Below are 17912 nucleotides of genomic sequence, written 5' to 3'. Positions count from 1 at the left end.
TAAAGGGATAGGAGTAACCAATCTGGCATTGGGATATATCCCTTTCTTTACATCACATGTTTTGTTTAAGAAGTGTAGCTTAAAAATGAAACTATGGGTGTGATGAGCCAATTAAAAAAAAGAATGTGTTATATTTATGTTTTGGTCCATCAGGTTTAGTTATTATGAACCAGATGATATGTTTCTGTTGGAAAAATGTTTTTAGAAGTTATTTAAAGTTATTTATAGAATGAAGCAAATCAAATCGTTACTTATATTTTGGGGGAGGGGAGCTGTAAAAAAATATGCGGAAAAGACTAATGTTTATGTACCATGATTTCATTAACATATTTCTACTTTCTTTGTCATCCAGGATAAACTCTAAGGATGTGTCATGAATTCCTGAGCCACAATAAATCTGGGAACGTCAGACTCTGTGTGTGGGTAAAATGGATAATTTTCTGACCTTTAGTAAGCTTTCACTAGAGCAAAGGAAGTCCGTCCACATAATGTTTCCCTACTACAAAATACTGGCAGGAAGCCAAAGTATGCCCTTTGGCAAACTTCCAGTCTGGATGGCTTTCCTGGAGCTAGAAGACATTCATGAATCTGCCCAGCCCTGTGATTTTTTTTTTTTTTTTTTTCTTTTCAGAAAGCCTCTGGAAAGACCTTTCCAACGTGCAACCTGCTGAGGAAGATGTGAGAACACATTAATCACGGATTTCTTCAAAAGGAACTTGGGGCTGAACTGCTCAAACTCAACAGGTCCACCCTTCTGCTCAGCGGGAGCCACAAGACTATCACAAAATGCTGGCAGATAACCTTGACGTGGATCCAGCTGAAAACTAAGCTTAGGATAAGCATAAATTAGAATTTTCTGATTCTTGGAGATGAGCTGCAGCCATGGCTGGCTTTACATCTGAAGGACGAAACTGATAGCAATTAAAATGTGTTAGTAAATATATTGTTTATTCTTGTTTTCCAAAGTTTTAGCCCAAATCTCAATTTTTTTCCCTCAGTGTTTTAAATTAAATCCATTTTCATTTTAAATCATCATAGGAGAGAACTGTCTTACAGAAGTAATACACAGTTCATGTAGTACTTATCAACCTTAGAAGTTAAACACATTTCTCTTTTGCTTTTATTTCATCACTTCTTATACTGTCAGTTAGTTTGACATCATTGGAGAGAAGTTGAAATTTAGTTATGAGCTGCCCAACAAACTTTTCGGAAAGTTTTCTCTTTCTCTGATGGGTATTCAGAGCATGACCCCGTTCCTCCCAATACCAAAAGAAAAAAAATAAGGACCTCTCAGAAATGTTTAGGTCATATTTAAGCCTTCTGGTGGATTTAGGACATTTCAGAATCACCTTGGTGTTATAAACCAATACAATTCCTGAGATGATTTTCACACACGCTTATGAATAATCCCCTCTCTTTTGAAAATGAAAGAGCCAAAAAAAAACCCAGCCAGGCCCACAAATGAATTATTGGCCTACAATAGACCCACTTCCGGAGAAAATAAAATTAAGAATTGCACTAAAGAACATTAGAGTGTTTTTTGCTTAAGACTCAGCTGTCTGGGTAGTTAAGACTCACTCAGATATTTCCAGAAGCTGACTCTAGACCAATAGCCTCCTGACGTTATCTCTTGCCAATCTACAGATTCACTCCATCATCCAGCTATTCACATGACTTTTTCTTCCTCTGTCCATGATGTTCCCTCAGCCGTGAACATCTCACTAACTTTATCCAAGCCCAATTCATCATTCAGAGCCCAGAAAAAGTACAGCACCTCCTCAAAGTGTTCTAACCCATCCCTGATTTAATAGAGGCTCAAGCTTCCCAACTCTTGGGGCACCTTGGACGATTCCATTGGTAGTGACACATCCTGACTTGCATCAGAATTATTTGTTTGTGTGACTTACAACTAGAAAGCAAGTTTCTTCACGCTGAAGATCATTTCTCATTTGTATCCCTGCAGTATTTAGTATAAATTGCTTAACCAACATTTGTTGAGAAATTAAAACATGAAATTATTTTAAGTATTGGCAATGAAATGATCAGATTCTTTCTTGAAACATAAACAGTCCTGTAGAGAATGTGAATTATAGTCTTGTTTCATTCCCTTTAATCACTGACCATTTATTTATCCATGCTTTCAATAAGCATTTGATTGACCATTAAGGACAGCACTTAGTGAGAGGGCTAAAAGGGCTTGACAATAAGTGGGAAAAGACTGCAATTAAAACTAAGATGATAAAACAAAACGTTAAACAATATAAATATTGCTGATAACACGTTAGCAAAGATGGGAAGCTGGTGTCCTGGATACCACACTCTGCTATAAAGGCCTTACTCTCTCACTCCAATTCAGAACACGTCTTAAGGGTCATCCCATCTTCAGAACTTCCTGCTGGCTTCCAAGTCCTCCTTGAGGACTGCATGGAAGCTCAGCTTCTCCTTCTACACAATCCTACTTCCTGTCCTTCTCATCCCTTCCTTTCAACAGGTGCGGCCCTCAGAAGCACTACTTAGTAACTACTTGCATGCCTATTTCTGTCTCAGAGTCTACTTCCTCAGACCACCCACCTTGTCTCCCTGCTTCACTCCATGTCTACACCTCTGATTTTACTGTCACTCCCCATAACAACAGTCCTTTGACCAAGTCTAACCCCCCGAGCTCCCCAGCCAGGCAAGATGTAATCTACCCCGAACTACAAATGATGAGGGCCAGCCAGGTGTTCTAAGTCAGGAAGGGAAAGAATGAGTAACTGAGTGGGAATCAGGGATTCAGCCCGAGAGCAGGCAGAGAAAGTACCAAGCGACAGCAATTATACAGGGGCCGTGTTGGGATCAAGTAGGTAAACAGGTTAGAAGAAGTAGGCAGCGAGCCAGGCTGTTACAGACAACTGGTGCAGGAAAATATGGCCCTAAGGTTGGTAAGCAATGTGATTGGATAGTGTGAGGGACCTAAGTGATAGGAAAATGATTTCTACAGTGACGGGTGATTGTATCTCTTTGTCTGGAACCGACTTTGTGATATTACTCAGAGTTAAGTCATGGCAGAAGAAATGATGGGCAGGAGGGATAAGAGGTAAAACTAGAAGCCAGCAAGGTGGTTCACCTTCAAATCATATAATCTCTTGAGGTGAACAGTACCTATCGTACGACCTTTAGGTATTAGGCCGAATCATTTGAAATTGCCAATATTCAACAATATCCGGCCTCCAAAAATGACAGTAGTTCAGTTTATTTATGGACCCCCCACTTGAATGTAAATATTATTTTCCTCAATACTATATCACAGTACCCAGGACAATGCCTAGCACAGAGCAGGTTCTCAATACAAGTTTTGGATGAATTAATTAAGAAGTGAATTGCTTAAGCCCCAAATATTTCTTGGCTATAATTTACTATATTCCTTACGACTCCTTCAGTTATAAATACCAGAAGCCCAATTTATATTATTTAAGCAAAGAAGGGAATTTATTGTCTCACACAACTGGAAATTTGAAGGATATCAGGAACTAGTTTCAGGAACAGCTAGACCCAGGAGCTTAAATAATGTCATAAAGATTTGGTCTCTTGCCTTTGTTCAACTCTGATTTTTCTCTACGTTGGCTTTATCCTCAGGCAGATCCCTCAATTTGATGATTCCTAGCGGTTCTGGGCTTATAGTCATTAGCTTAGCTATGAAAATAAAAATGCCTCTTTCTCAATTGTTCAAATCAAAACTCCTAACCTTGAATCTCACAGAATCTACTTGGGCAATATCTGAGGAGCTAAGGGAAAGAGGTCAGGTCTGCCTCCGTCCTATGGACTGAGAATGGGAGACATGGTGGTTCCATGAAGAAGAATCATGTTGCTGTTACCAAAATAATAATTATGATTATAGCTGACTCTTATTGAGCACTTATCTCCCTTCTGCATTCCTCTAAGGGAAGCACTATTATTATCTCTACCTCATACATGAATCAATTGAAGTAAAGAGAGGTTAAGTAACTTGCTCAAAATCACACAGCTGGGAAGATAGAGCCAGGATTGAACAGTTCAGTTTACAGCCCATTTCCTTTACCACTACACTCTGTTACCTGAAGAGGAGTTTAGGGTTAAGGGAAAACATGGTTGTCTTCTCTACTTCTCTTATTAAGTTACAGAACCAATGGTTTGGTAGCATGAAATTCACGATGGTAAATGGAGCGTTGCTGTTTCACTTGTCAGAGTTGCCATGGTGACAGTTTTCTCTAAGATAGTCCCAGAACTTGTCCTCTGGCTGCCAAGAAAGTGATCCCGGGCAACCACTTGCCAGAGCTCTCTTTTTTGATTTCCTCATGCATCCTTTTCCTGAGCTTGATGACTTCCATCAAGTCAGTTTTTTTCTGTTCAAAAATGATATCGAGTGTCTTCAATGTACTCAAACAAGAATGCTCTGTGGTTGTTTAAAAAACACTATTCAATTAAGTATCTTAGTTACATTATATTTAGACCCTTTCTAGCTTTGACATTCTGGTAGCTTCAGGATATATATGTTATCCACACTCTAGTTGACAAATTTTGGGTGCTGAAATTGACTCCCTAGTAAATGCCATAGCTCCCTCTGTCCCTCCAATTCCCTACCTATCTCCTTGAGAGTAATTATCAAAGCTTAATTCTAACGGGTAAAAAAAAGTGGAGGCTCAGATGTTCTATTTTCCCTTAAAAACGATGCCTGGTGCTTGGTTGGAAAGAACTCTGGGAAACTGGAGAAAACCGAGGCCTGAAAGTGTGTCCACTTACCTGGTGTTGATGGGGCTTGTCTTTGAGGTAGAATGTCTGCTCAGCCTTATTTCCCGTAGAGTGGGAGTGGGGTCAGGTGAAGGATTTAGGTCAAGGTTCTTCCCAATAAGGCTTCTGCTTGGCTGACTCACGCATTCGTAGCTGTTGGACTGGTGGTTGTAACCTCTGCTCCTCTTTGCAGACCAGGATCCTCGGCAACTGCTCAGTTTCTGCTTTTTCATGACATTAGCTCTGTCTTGCCCCGATGCTGCCTCTGGCACTCACCTTGTTTAAGTGATTCCATCTCAGTTAGTTCAGTTGTAAGACTTACTGATAGATCCAAAACTATCGATGAGTTCAATGTTAGATCCATGGATTTCCCTCATCCTATAAACTGTGGCCAGAGGGCTCCTAGCTCATGGACCTAGGACCAGTCCTTCCCTAGGGGTCATAGGTGGAGAACAGTTTCAAGGAAGAGCATATGTATGCAGGAGTGCGGGTGAGATAAAGGAGCATGGAAATTATGAGTATGTCTTCTACATTATCCAAAATTGTTCTTTGTTATAAAACAAAGTGATTTCTTAACTGATATATCCACAGGGAAAATACAATGAGAATTAGTTTTCATGATAATGATCTATAGATCACACTTAATTCTGAGGTGACTTCTGAATACTCATCGACTAACTACAGTCATGGACGGGTTGTGACAATTACAGGTTATTCATTTTCTGCTGCTTGGAAAATGGCAATCTAGCTATGCCATACGAATAGCTATCCACTAACCAGGACATTGAACCCAATAACATTCCCAGTACCAGCTCAAACTGCACAAGAGATTTTTCTGTATTTGGTCATTACACATAATTTCATGAAATGGAAAAATATAACACAAAAATAATGATTTAAGTTGGCAAATCAAAAGCCCTGTTATTATTGAGGAGGGAAACTTGATTGACAGCAATTAAAAAGTCAGGTAAAACCAAGTGCTAATGAGCACGTGAGAATTCTCCTGTATTGCGGATGGGCATAGGGGCCAGTACAGACATTCTGAAGGACAAGCAGTATGTGAATATGTGGTGAAAATAGGTATGCGTCTTCCCCATGGCTCAGTTGTCTAACTCGCATATATTCCCCAAGAGAAATTCCCATTGTCCCATTGTCTAAGAAAAATCCATATGAGAATGTTCAGTGCAACATCACTTATGGTAGCTGGGACTGGTGGCAACCTAGATGTCCATGATTGGAAGTAATGGATAAATAAAATGTTAGGATGCGTCCCACATAGTGTGCAGCAGTTTGAAGTAATAAACTAGATTAGTATCCAGAAGCATTGATAGATCTTAATAAGAGAGTGTTAAGTGAAAAAGTAACAAACAGAAGGAGAGCTTAGTGTGATAGTACTTTGTAAATTAAAAACAGGTACTGCACAAAGCAACACTAAGTTCTTCAAGGACACATGGATATCCAAGGACAGATAGTAAACACATTAGAGGGGTTACCTGTGGGGGGGAGAGCAGGGGAGTGAGGATGAGGGATGAAGGGGGAAAATAATCAAACTTTTAAAAAAGAGAGAGAGGGTTGCATGGCCAGATGCTGATAGCCACAAACTGAGGAATATGATAATTCTCACTATTGTACACCTGAGGTCCAAAGAAGAGAGAAAAGTGGAGGGGGAAACGCTAGGTTAGGAAGGAAACCCACTTATACATGAGGGGGAAGCTACAGGCCAGTGCTCTCTGGCTCGAAGTTCTCCCTTCCCCTGCCTGTAGCACTAACTCAGGGGCAGAGGTTTTCTGGTCCTCGTTGCCCCACCTTCTAGCTGTCTGACACAGAGCGGAGGCGAAGTGGAGACCACTGACGAGGGTGAGTGACACCTGGAACACTGATGATGAGACCTGGGAGAAATGCAAGGAAGTCCTGAGCTGCAAAGATGAAAACCGGCAGGAAGCGGTTCCAAATCTGCCCCTGGTGTGACTCTTCCAGACCTTGGTTTGCTTATTGGAAAAGTGAAAGCGTCTCATCTTAGCTCTACGTCCCAGGCCTGGTGGTCCATGATTCTCCCTCTCACAAGCTCATTGCTGATGAGAATGTCGTGTGGAGAGATGGTGCCCAGAAAGCGCACGCCCTCTTTTCATGTGTAGCCTGAGGAAACAGCCCACTGCCCTCCATGACCCCATGGCCAAGTGCACTCAGGGTCTCCTCCCAGCCGCCTTCCTGTTAGATAGAGGAGTCAGGTAAACACGTTTGCTCTGATCCTTTAAAAAATTTTTCCTTGGAATTCTTCTAAGGAAATGTGATATGCAGAGATAACAGATAAAATTGGCACATTTAAAGATGCCATTCTGAGGGCTGTTTTGTCATTCCTTTGGGTGATTAATTGTGCAGGACCATCTGAAGAATAGGAAATAAGGTAGAATTACACTTTGTATAGAAACCAGGTGAAAGTAAGCTCGTCTACAAAAAGCAGGAACATTCTAAAATAAAGTACTCTTGTCATCAAAGATTTTTTTATTAGGAAACTATAGGAACTTCCCCTCTCCCTTATTTCTTCTGAATAGTTCTATTTTCTCCCCAGGACTTTAACATCTCTTGACTAAACAGACATAGGTATTTATTATATAAGCCAAAGCCAGCAGCTAATTAAAATCATGCATCACCTTCTTTTCCGATGGCCTCAGCTCTAAGCTACTCCCCCAAAGGTCAGTGTCCACTTGCACCATTCACAGTGATGGGTTTCATGAGAGGAGACTGTGGAAGGTTGGTTATATGCAATATGCAGTATGGCTATGTTGCCCCAACAGGGAAGAAAATGTCTTTCTAACCCCAATGCTGAATTGTACATTTGCATTCTGCCTCATGAAAAAAGACCCCCATTCTTTTCTCTGAAGGTTTGAGAGCATTTCCTGCAGAATGACAGAGGCATCCTCCGCCATGGAATCAGCAATCTATGGAATGTTGTAGGGTCGGTGGTCAGATGGGCTGCTCTTCCCTCAAGGAAGAGCCACCTCTCTATTGGTGATTACTGCGAAGGACCAGATGTTTTCCTTTAACCTCTTATTGGTTCTAATCTCCCTCAATCTTTGATCCCAGCCCCACTTGAAAGTAACCCCTCATTTAGCTCCTCTTGGGTGGTCCTCACTGGAGATTTAGTTAATTCTAACTTCTTGTACAGTCTTCCCCCATGTGCGTCCATGGTAAAATTCTACCTTTCTAATTGCTAAGAGGAAAATTGTTAATCCTTTTGATTCAGGGAGCAGCGTAATAGCCTTAAAATTGGCAACTTAATTGAAAAACTCAGAAATTGCTGACTCCTTGTGGTCATTCTTTAATAGCATTTCCTTCCCCATTCTTTTCTTCATGTTTTTCAAAATAAAAGAAAATAAAATTTGTTATTTAAAACATGCTTACAAAAGACTGTCTTCTTGTTATCTCTCTGTTCCAAGGTTCTGTTTGGATTTCATGCGTGGCCTCAGGTATTTTATTGGTTATTACAGATCAGCTTAGTGGGTTATTATAGAAAATGCTCACCAGAACACAGGAGGGACATGTGACACTGACTAATGGGAAATAGAAATTCTTCCTCGCCTCCTTTCCCATTATGTAAGAATAAACAACTTAAATTACTACTCTGAGATTCCAAGGGTTTTTTCTAGGCTACATATGTCAAATATCAGTGTGAGTTTTGGAGATTGGGTTATTCTGCATTGCGACTGGTATATATTAGTATTTTCTTGATTTCATTATCAAAAGCTAACCAAGCAAGTTAGTTTTTTGAAAGAGATTTCCAATTTTGCTTTGGGTTTATAAAAGCAAATTCCTTTAAAAAAATTCTGGGAATAGAAAGGTTTCTGGGTTCTTGACATATTCCATTGATCTTACTTATGAATAGTGAAAAGGTCAAGGATTTTGCTTATTTGTTTTCCATAGGCACTCTAAATTTTAAAAGATTTGGAGACTTTTAAGGGACTTTTAAGAGACACTTAATTTCTTGCAGATGCATTAGCATATTGAATTTATGTGAAAGAGTGAAGGCCAGGCAAAGGATATTGGGTCATTATGTATTAGTGGAGCTAGTCAAAACTTCCCTGTTTTAACCAAGTAGTGGTTTGGCCCCTATTCAAGAAGCCATCTCTTAATATTGCTGTCCCCAGCAATTAACGTACCCTGGGAGGGTGGGTGTGCCCTTACTATACTCAACTATATTGGATTCTAAACTATGCAGGTCTATCTTGCCTCTGTCTGGACTGGACATGATGCTTCTGGGTAATTATCTCAAAGTATGCGCTACCCTTCCTTTCTACTCCAAATGAAACTCATCAGCAAGGCCTACAAACTGTGCAGAGTCTGAGCCTCTCTCCTCATCACATCTCATTTTCCATCATCTCCCCCATGCTTTCTCCATTCCTGGCACACTGGCCTTTTCTCAGTGCCTCTTACCATGTTCCTGCATCCTGCATGGAGAACTATTTCCTCATGGTCACATGGCTTACTACTGTCCCGCTCAGTCTGTCTCCCTCATGGAAGACTTCCCTTCCTGACTGTGCCACATGCAGTTATAATAAGCTCTTATATTACCATGTCCTTCGCATCACAGCATCAATTTTACATTTATGTCGTTTGATTGTCTTTCTACTCCACTATTTTGAGAGCTCTGTGAGGGCAGAGATGGGGTTGAGTGTTGTTCACTTTTATTTCTCTAGTGCTTAGGAACTTGCCTGATGGTTAGTATTCAATAAATATCTATAGAATGAATGAGAAAATGAATGAATGAATAACATTAAGGTTCACTTGACCTGCACCTGACTACTTCATGTAGGAGGTCAATGTGTGTATTCTGAAGCTCATACTTCGGGGAGTATCTACATTTCCTCTCTTGCATTGTTAAAATTCTAGAGGGTGGAGACCAGCTCTCAGTCTTCTGAGACAAGTTTCTCTTGTCTAGTACTGAGTTCAGTCTCAGACAGTGGTGGGGGCCAGGACCATTCGTATGGGGGGTAAAGCAGAGAACCCAATAACATGTGCCCCTCTGATTCCTATACAGAGAAAAGTATTTAAATCAAACAAGTGGAAAAGAAGCAGAGACAGAACAAAGAGGCAAAGGTAGCCTGAGTGGTATGTGGGTATGTGCACCTTGGTTAATGACTCAGAATCTCAAGGCTGAGTTAGCACATAAAAAGTCTTGGGTTTCTCTGAGCACCAGCCTGCAGTGGACACCTTCCTGCCTTATCCCCATAGGAAAGAGCGTATGCCCTACCTCCACTGGAATCTTACCATAACTGTCAAAGTCATATGGCATTAGCTATGCAAACTCCTAACCTAAACTGTTTTGTTCTGCAATGATAGAACTCAAGATGGAAAATTAAAATTGACCTTTCCATGTTTCATTTATCCTTCTCTTTATCCCCAAATTTAGTCTCATGGAGCCTCTGCCCCTATATAGCTTTTTTGAGTTACACTGCATTTCTGAGGCCCTCAGTATGGCCCCCGGGGGCCCTGACCACACTGGCTGGGCCCAAAGGACTAGTGTTGATAAGCGACTTGCACTTATATAATCGCCCATAGCAATGGAATTTCCTATATGATGATCTCTGGCAGAATCCAAAGTTTCTCTTTCAAATTAGCCTTTACTTTAGCAATAGAAGCTAGAATCGAGCATTAAAACTAGTTTTATACAGTTTTCCCACTTATTTTTGCTATTATTTTGCATGTTTTAATTTTTTCTTTAAAACCATATTCTTAAGTGATTGAAAGCACAGTTGTCTGTGTAGAATTTATGCTGCTGCATAGAAGAAGACAAAATCCACCCTTTTAAATAAGAAAAGTTCATCTTTTTTCTGGTGACTATCAAGGGGAATATAATTGTATCAAGCTATTTCTTCTCTACTCTATCCACTGCTTGTCGAGTTTAGAAACAAAAATTGGAAAATGCCACACTTTGCAAATGAGTCCCTGTGGTAAATAGAAACTTAGCTCGACTTTACCACACCGCGTAAGATAGCGCTTTTAGAAAGCATTTCAAGATAGGTAATCATGTGTCTCAAAGACTAGAAATATTGATTTATAAGGTTAGGTGTGAATAAAATCTAAAGATAAATAGTGTATCATTAAAAAGTGAAATAATATTATTTTGATTCATACTTCACAATTTTTGAAGGAATGTTAAACTCTTATATAAATATATGGCCTCCCCAGCTGTTCAAATAGTATGATTAATTAAATGGATTCTGCCTGAAAACCAACACTGGCTCTCGTTCTCAAGTTGCAAATATGTCTAATGTAAAGGGAAATGGAAAAGTATTTCTCTGCTATCTACTGCATTTGAGGTAAAGAATTAATATTGTTGAAATTCCAAAGTATTCCTTAGCATGTATGTAAGTGTGTGTTTGTGGTGTGAACACGTGGGTGTGTATGGTATGTTGTTTTAATGGCAGGAAACTTCACCTATAAGGAACTCAGCTATTTGACAATCTCATCAATCCAGAATAAAGCCAAGAATCTGTTAAAAGCCAACAAAAGAGACTTCTGAGAAGGCCAGACAGAGGTGATCAAAGCCCACTCACTACATCTCATGCATTTAAATATAGAAAGAAAAAAGTCATAGACCTTGAATTAGAATATTACCATGTTTTCTTTTAGTATAAGTTAAATAAGTTGCCTGGAGGGTGCAAAGCCTGAAGGGGCTGCTGAGGCAGATTGCAGTGGTTGATTGGGACTGGAAACTGGAAGGCCTTAATTCAGGATCATTAGGTAGTCAATGAGCTACTGAGAAGGAGAGAGACTTTATCAGATACGTCCTTTAAGAAAAATAATCTGAGTAGAATATATTTCAGAGGCTGGAAATCAGAGGCAGTTATCATACTATTTCATTAGTCCAGAGACTTTGGCATTAGCACGGGTGAGCTAGGGTATGGAGAGGAAAGTAAAGCCTTAAGAAATATTATGAAGTAGAATGAAAAGGAATTGTTTTGGTTGAGAGAAAATTTAAAGGTGTCTTGAAAAATTTAAGTCTGTGGTGGTAAAATGGTGCTACTGACAGAATTAAGAAATACAGGAGGAAGAACAGGTTTGGGTGAGGGTGGAGGAAGATGGTGAATTCAAGTCTGTAATTTCAGGTATAAGTAGAATATCTAGGAGAAGATGTCTAACAGGAGCTTCAAATGCGGAGTCGGACTGTCTCTGGGACCAGGTATAAAAGCAAAGACCATAATAGCTAATATTTACTGAGTACTTACTAGGCATAAGGCACTCTCCTACACATTTTTCATGTATTCAATGTTCACAACTCTCCCATAAGGTAAGTACTATTTTTAATCCATATAAACATTTATTTTTAATAAATTAAAAATGTAGGGCTTCCCTGGTGGCACAGTGGTTGAGAGTCCGCCTGCCGATGCAGGGGACACGGGTTCGTGCCCCGGTCTGGGAAGATCCCACATGCCGCGGAGCGGCTGGGCCCGTGAGCCATGGCCGCTGAGCCTGCGCGTCCGGAGCCTGTGCTCCGCAATGGGAGAGGCCACAACAGTGAGAGGCCCGCGTACCGCCAAAAAAAAATAATATGTAAAAGTAGTAATATAATCATTGTGAAAAATTCAAGCCCAGGATAAGCATGAAAAGTCAAAAGAAAGAATAAAAGTTTGTAAGTCAAGTGAATAACAGGGTTTTTTTCTCTAAATAATGTTTATAGCAAATTAGAAGCAATTTTTTAAAAAGACAATTTAACAGAAAATTAATAGCTGTGTAGAAAAGGAAAAAACATCAAAACCACAAGAAGCAGAAAAAGAATGAAAACAAACATGCCACCACCGAGGAAAAAACACACAGAAAACCTATGGCAATTTTGGGCATTTTAGGAGAGAAATAGTCTTTCTCACTTTACTAAGCTCTGGGGTTCTAACTCTCTAATAGCCCACTAGATAATTGACTTTAAAATGTTATCAAGAAAAAAGTTAAATGATAGTTTATGTAATCTTTTAGGAAGGCAGAAAAATTTAGTTCTTATACTATTTAAAATCAAAGGTCTTCTGCACAATGAATTAAACTGTAATGTAATCAATAAAGTCAGCAAGACCACGTGAATTATTCCATGGTGGTTCCATGCTATTGAGTATCATACTATGTTTGTAACAAACTAGGTGTCAAATCTTCCTTCCCAGGCAAGCAGAGACTGGACCCAGGTTGAAATTCTACTAGCAGGGATTGGTATTGGAGTGGGTGTGGTTTTTCTGCATTTTGGGGGCTCTAATTAAAGGGGAATTAGAATCAAAGTTGAGGTAAGGGTTGGGGTGAGTCCAGGAAGTATGGGAAGTTCCAAAACATCTGGTCCAAGGGTAATGGATGAAAAAACAAAAACCAGATTTAAAGCAATGGATCACATCAGAGAGCTGCAGACAAGATGGAGTAATGAGGTTTGAGAGCAGGGACCAGAAAGACTCCCAGAAGCAATGGGCTATAGAAGGTACAAGACTTTTCTAGGGTAACTAGGGTCAAGCACAAGGTTAAAGAAGGAACAATGGGGGGCTCAATTCTTTAAGCAAAGAAATGAAAGTCTTTGCTTAAAGACTCAATGAAAATGAGTTTACAAAGAATGTGGAGAAACATCTGGAAGGCAAGAAAAGCAGGATGATAAATATCTATGTATTTCATATATATTTATCTCATTTATACTGTATGATAAATATAAACATATGTTATAAATGTATATATATGTATATACATGTGTATTTATGTGTATATAGACAAAACAGAAGATGAAGGTTAGCTACTGTTCAGTGTTTACTTCCACTAGTGATCAAACAGAAAGGAGAGAAAGGAGCTTAATTTTTAATGAGAGGAATCTTGTTAGCTTTTGAACTGCTTAACAATATGTATTCTTCCCTTTGCATGTGAAGATACCTCTCCAGAATTATAAGCTGTTGTTTTGTACATTCATTTATTCATTCTTTTTTAAAAAATTAATTCCTCCATTCATTCAGCAATGTTTATTGAGTGCATACTATATGCCAAGCACCATGCTAAATACTCACTTTACACTGGTTAATAATGCAAGGACACGAACAAATAAAATAACTATAAATTGACAAATGTGTATGAAGGAAAACAAGTGGGGTAATCAAGTTAATAAGTAAGACCTAGCTCAGGTTCAACAATTAGAGAAAGTTTCTCTGAGGAACTAACATTTAAGCTGGAACCTGAAGGGCAAATAGGATCAAAATAGTGAAGAATGAGAAGAATTGTTATTTGTTGTCTATTGCTGCATAACAGACAACTCCAGAATTTAGTGGCTTAAAACAATAACCAGGTCCCTGTTATGGTACTCCCATAGTGTACAATAAAAAGTCATGGACGAAATACATAGAACAATTATCAGGAGACCCTGAAAGGTGGATAGAAGAAAACATGACTCAAGAAACAACCCAGCAGTGAGTTTCCTATTTTTTTGTTTTTATTTTTCCTCCTATATATGCAGGTGAATGTAGCCAGAGGAAAAAAAATAACCTCAAGAAAACAGAACAGGAAGGGGTTACTTCTCAACTCAGTTTATGAGGCCATCGCTACCTTGATATCAAATCTTGACAAAATTAGCACAAGAAAAGAAAACTACAGACCAATATCTTTTATGAACAAAGATACAAAAGTTCTTAACAAAATAACAGTATTAGCAAATTGAATCCAGCAATATATAAGAAAAATTAGGGGGATTTATCCCAGAAATACAGACAGGTTCAAAATTCAAGAATCAGTCAGTGTAACTCACTAAATTAAGGGGAAAACAAGAAAAAAACACATGGTTTTATCAACAGATGAAGAAAAAGCATTTGGCAAAATTCAACAACCATTCATAATTAAAAACTCTCAGCAAGCCAAAAATAGAAGGCCATAAAAAAAGCCCTACACTAATATGATACCTCATGGGAGGAGATTGAATGCTTTCTCCCTAAGATCATGTACTAGGCAAGATGACTATTGTCACCACTCCTGTTGCAGCACACTTTACAATAGACAAGACATGGAAGCAACCTAAATGTCCACTGACAGATGAATGGATAAAGAAGATGTGGTATATATATACAATGGAATATTACACAGCCATTAAAAAGAATGAAATAATGCCATTTGCAGCAACATGGATGGACCTTGAGATTATCATACTAAGTGAAGTAGGTCAGACAGAGAAAGATAAATATCATCTGATATTGCTCTAAAAAATAATTATACAAATGAACTTATTTACAAAACAGAAACAGACTCACAGACTTAGAGAAGGAACTTATGGTTACCAGTGGGGAAGGGATAGATTGGGAGTTTGGGTTTGACATGTACACACTGCTATATTTAAAATAGACAACCAACAAGGACCTACTGTAAAAAATAAAAATTAAAAATTAAATTAAAAAATATCATATTAGAGCTCCTAGCAAATTCAATAAGGCAAGGAAAATAAATAAATGGTATTCAGATAAGAAAGGAAGAAGAAAATTATATTTATTCATAGATGACATTATTGTACATAGAAAATCCTATGGAATACAGAAAAAAGCTCCTAGAACTAATAAATGAGTTTAGTAAGGTAACAGGTTTCAAGGCCAACATTCAAAAGTAAATTGCCTTTCTATAGTCCAACAAAGAACAATTGGAAACAGAAATGTTTTTAAAAAAGTAACATTTACAACAACTTAAAAGATTGAAACATTTAGCTATAAATCTAATAAAATATATACAGGACCTCAACCCATACCTCACACCTTACACAATAATTCACTCAAAAAAGATCTAAATATACAATGCAGGACAATAAAACTCTCGAAAAAAATTATAGGAGAAAAATCTCCTTGACCTTGGGCTAGGCAAAGAATTCTTAGATACTACACCAAAAGCAAAATCTAAGAATAAAAAATAAATCGTATTTCAACAAAATTTAAAATTTTGTTCTTCAAAGGATATCAATGAGAAAATGAAAAGAAAAGTAACAAATTGGGAGAAAATATTTGCAAATTACATATTTGACAAAGACTTTGTATCCAAAAAATATAAAGAACTTCCAAAGCTCAACAATAAGAAAACAAAGAACTCAATAAAAGCATAGGCAAATGATTTGAGCTAACATTTTGCCAAAAGGAATATGCAGAGGGCAAATAAGTATGTGGAAATATGTGCAACATTAATGGTCATTAGGGAAATGCAAACTAAAACCACAATGAGTTACCATTAGAATGGCTAAAATAGAAATACTGAAAATAGCAAATGTTGACAAGGATGTTGTACAACAAGAATTCTCATGTATTGCTGGTGGGAATGCAATATGGTACAACCACTCTGGCAGTTTCTTACAAGTTAAACATACACTTAGCATATGACCCAGCAATCACACTTTAGTAATTTATCCCAAATAAATAAAAAGTTATTTTCAACCAGAAACCTCTACATAAATGCTTAAAATATTATTGTTAAAAATCACCAGAAACTGGAAACATCCACAAAATACTTCAGTGGTTAGTAAATCCATACAGTGGAATACTACTCAGCAACAATAAGTAACAAACTATTAATACATCAACAGCATGAATGATTCTCAAATGTATTATACTACTTGAAAGAAACCAGTCTCAAAATGTTGAATACTGTATGATTTCATTTATGTGACACTGACAAAAGCAAAACTATAGGTTCCAAGAAGAGATCAGTAATCGCTAGAGTTTGGTGGGCATGGAGTTATGACTACTGAGGGGTAGTACAAGAAAATATTTTTGGATGTTACACTTTTCTGAATTAATTTTTGGTGGTGTCTTCAAGAATCTATGCATATGTTGAAACCCATAGAACTATAACCCCCCCCAAAATTTTACTGTATGTAAAATTTTAAAAATAAGGTAAATTTAAAATGGCAATAACCATTTTATTGCTTACAAATTTGTGAGTCAGGAATTTGGCAGGGTCCAACTAGGATGGCTCTTCTGTTCCATATGGTGTCAACTCAAATGGAATTTGAAAATCTAAGACAGCCTCATTTATATTTCTGAGTCTTGTTGCTGGTTATCAGCTAAAACACCTTGGTTCTTCTTCATGTGACATCTCTTTCTGTATGGCCTATTATTGTTCAGGGTCTCTCTCTGCATGTGCCCTGTCACTTCAGCAGGATGGCTTGAACATTTTTACTTAGCAGTTGGGTTCTGAGAAGTTACAAGGCCACTTAAGACCTGGTTTCAGAAGTTCCAGAATGTTACTTCTATTGCATTATATTAGTCAGAAATCTAGTCTATTAAGAGGAGGGAAAATGGCCTCTATCTCTTGATGGAAGGAGTGACAAAGTTTCATTGCAAAGGGGTGTGGATGCAAAGAGACGTCATTCACTGTGTGTGGGAGTGGGGTAAGGAGGTGTACAATGAATATTCCATGGCATGCCCAAAGGCTCTGAAAAAGCTGAAATAAGAGGAAACTAAAAGAAGGTCATTGTGGCTGATGATGAATGAAAAGAAGTTTCAAGAGGGATAAGGTAGGGGGAAAAGGTAGAACAAGATCATGTGGGATCTGACAGGTATTGTTGTGAGTTTGGTTTTATTCTAAGTGCAGTAAGAAGCCATTGAAGGATTTCAAGCAGAGAAAATCTGGTACAGTCTTGCTATGTAGAGCATGACTGTTTGCTAAAGGTGAATAAAATTCAACTAGAAGTTGAGTAAAGAAGAAAATCAATCAACATTTCTTTTCCCCTACAATCATCATCAGCACCTTCAGGGTGAAAAATATATTGATGTCAATAGAAGTTTTCTTATTTTTGTGCCTCGTGTCTTACATCATATTTTTCCAGGTTTCTCTTGTAACACAATAGGGCTTGAGGTAAACTATGTTTCAAATCGACTTTGCATCTTTTTCAATGACCTGGAGATTCTCTTGGTTATCCTATTGTTTATTCATACCTGCTTCTACTGTAGCTACTGTGGCCCTGGTGCTAGCTTTAGGTTTGCAAATTTTCTTTCCATACCTGTGAATAAAGTCATGAAGATGGAATTCACCTACCCAAAGTATTTAATTATATTAACTAATGTTCTTGGACCAGTGTAAGAAAGTGGCCAAGTATAATGAATAAGACAGACATGACCTTGGCCCTTACTGATCTTACAGTCTAATGAGGAAGACAAAGAATAAGTAATTATAAGTAGGATGAGTGTTACCAAAAC

This window comes from Stenella coeruleoalba, assembly GCF_951394435.1.
Source record: "Stenella coeruleoalba genome assembly, chromosome: 2".
Lineage (NCBI taxonomy): Eukaryota > Metazoa > Chordata > Mammalia > Artiodactyla > Delphinidae > Stenella > Stenella coeruleoalba.
The sequence above is the reverse complement of the archived record's forward strand: the minus strand, read 5'-3'. Positions refer to the sequence as shown.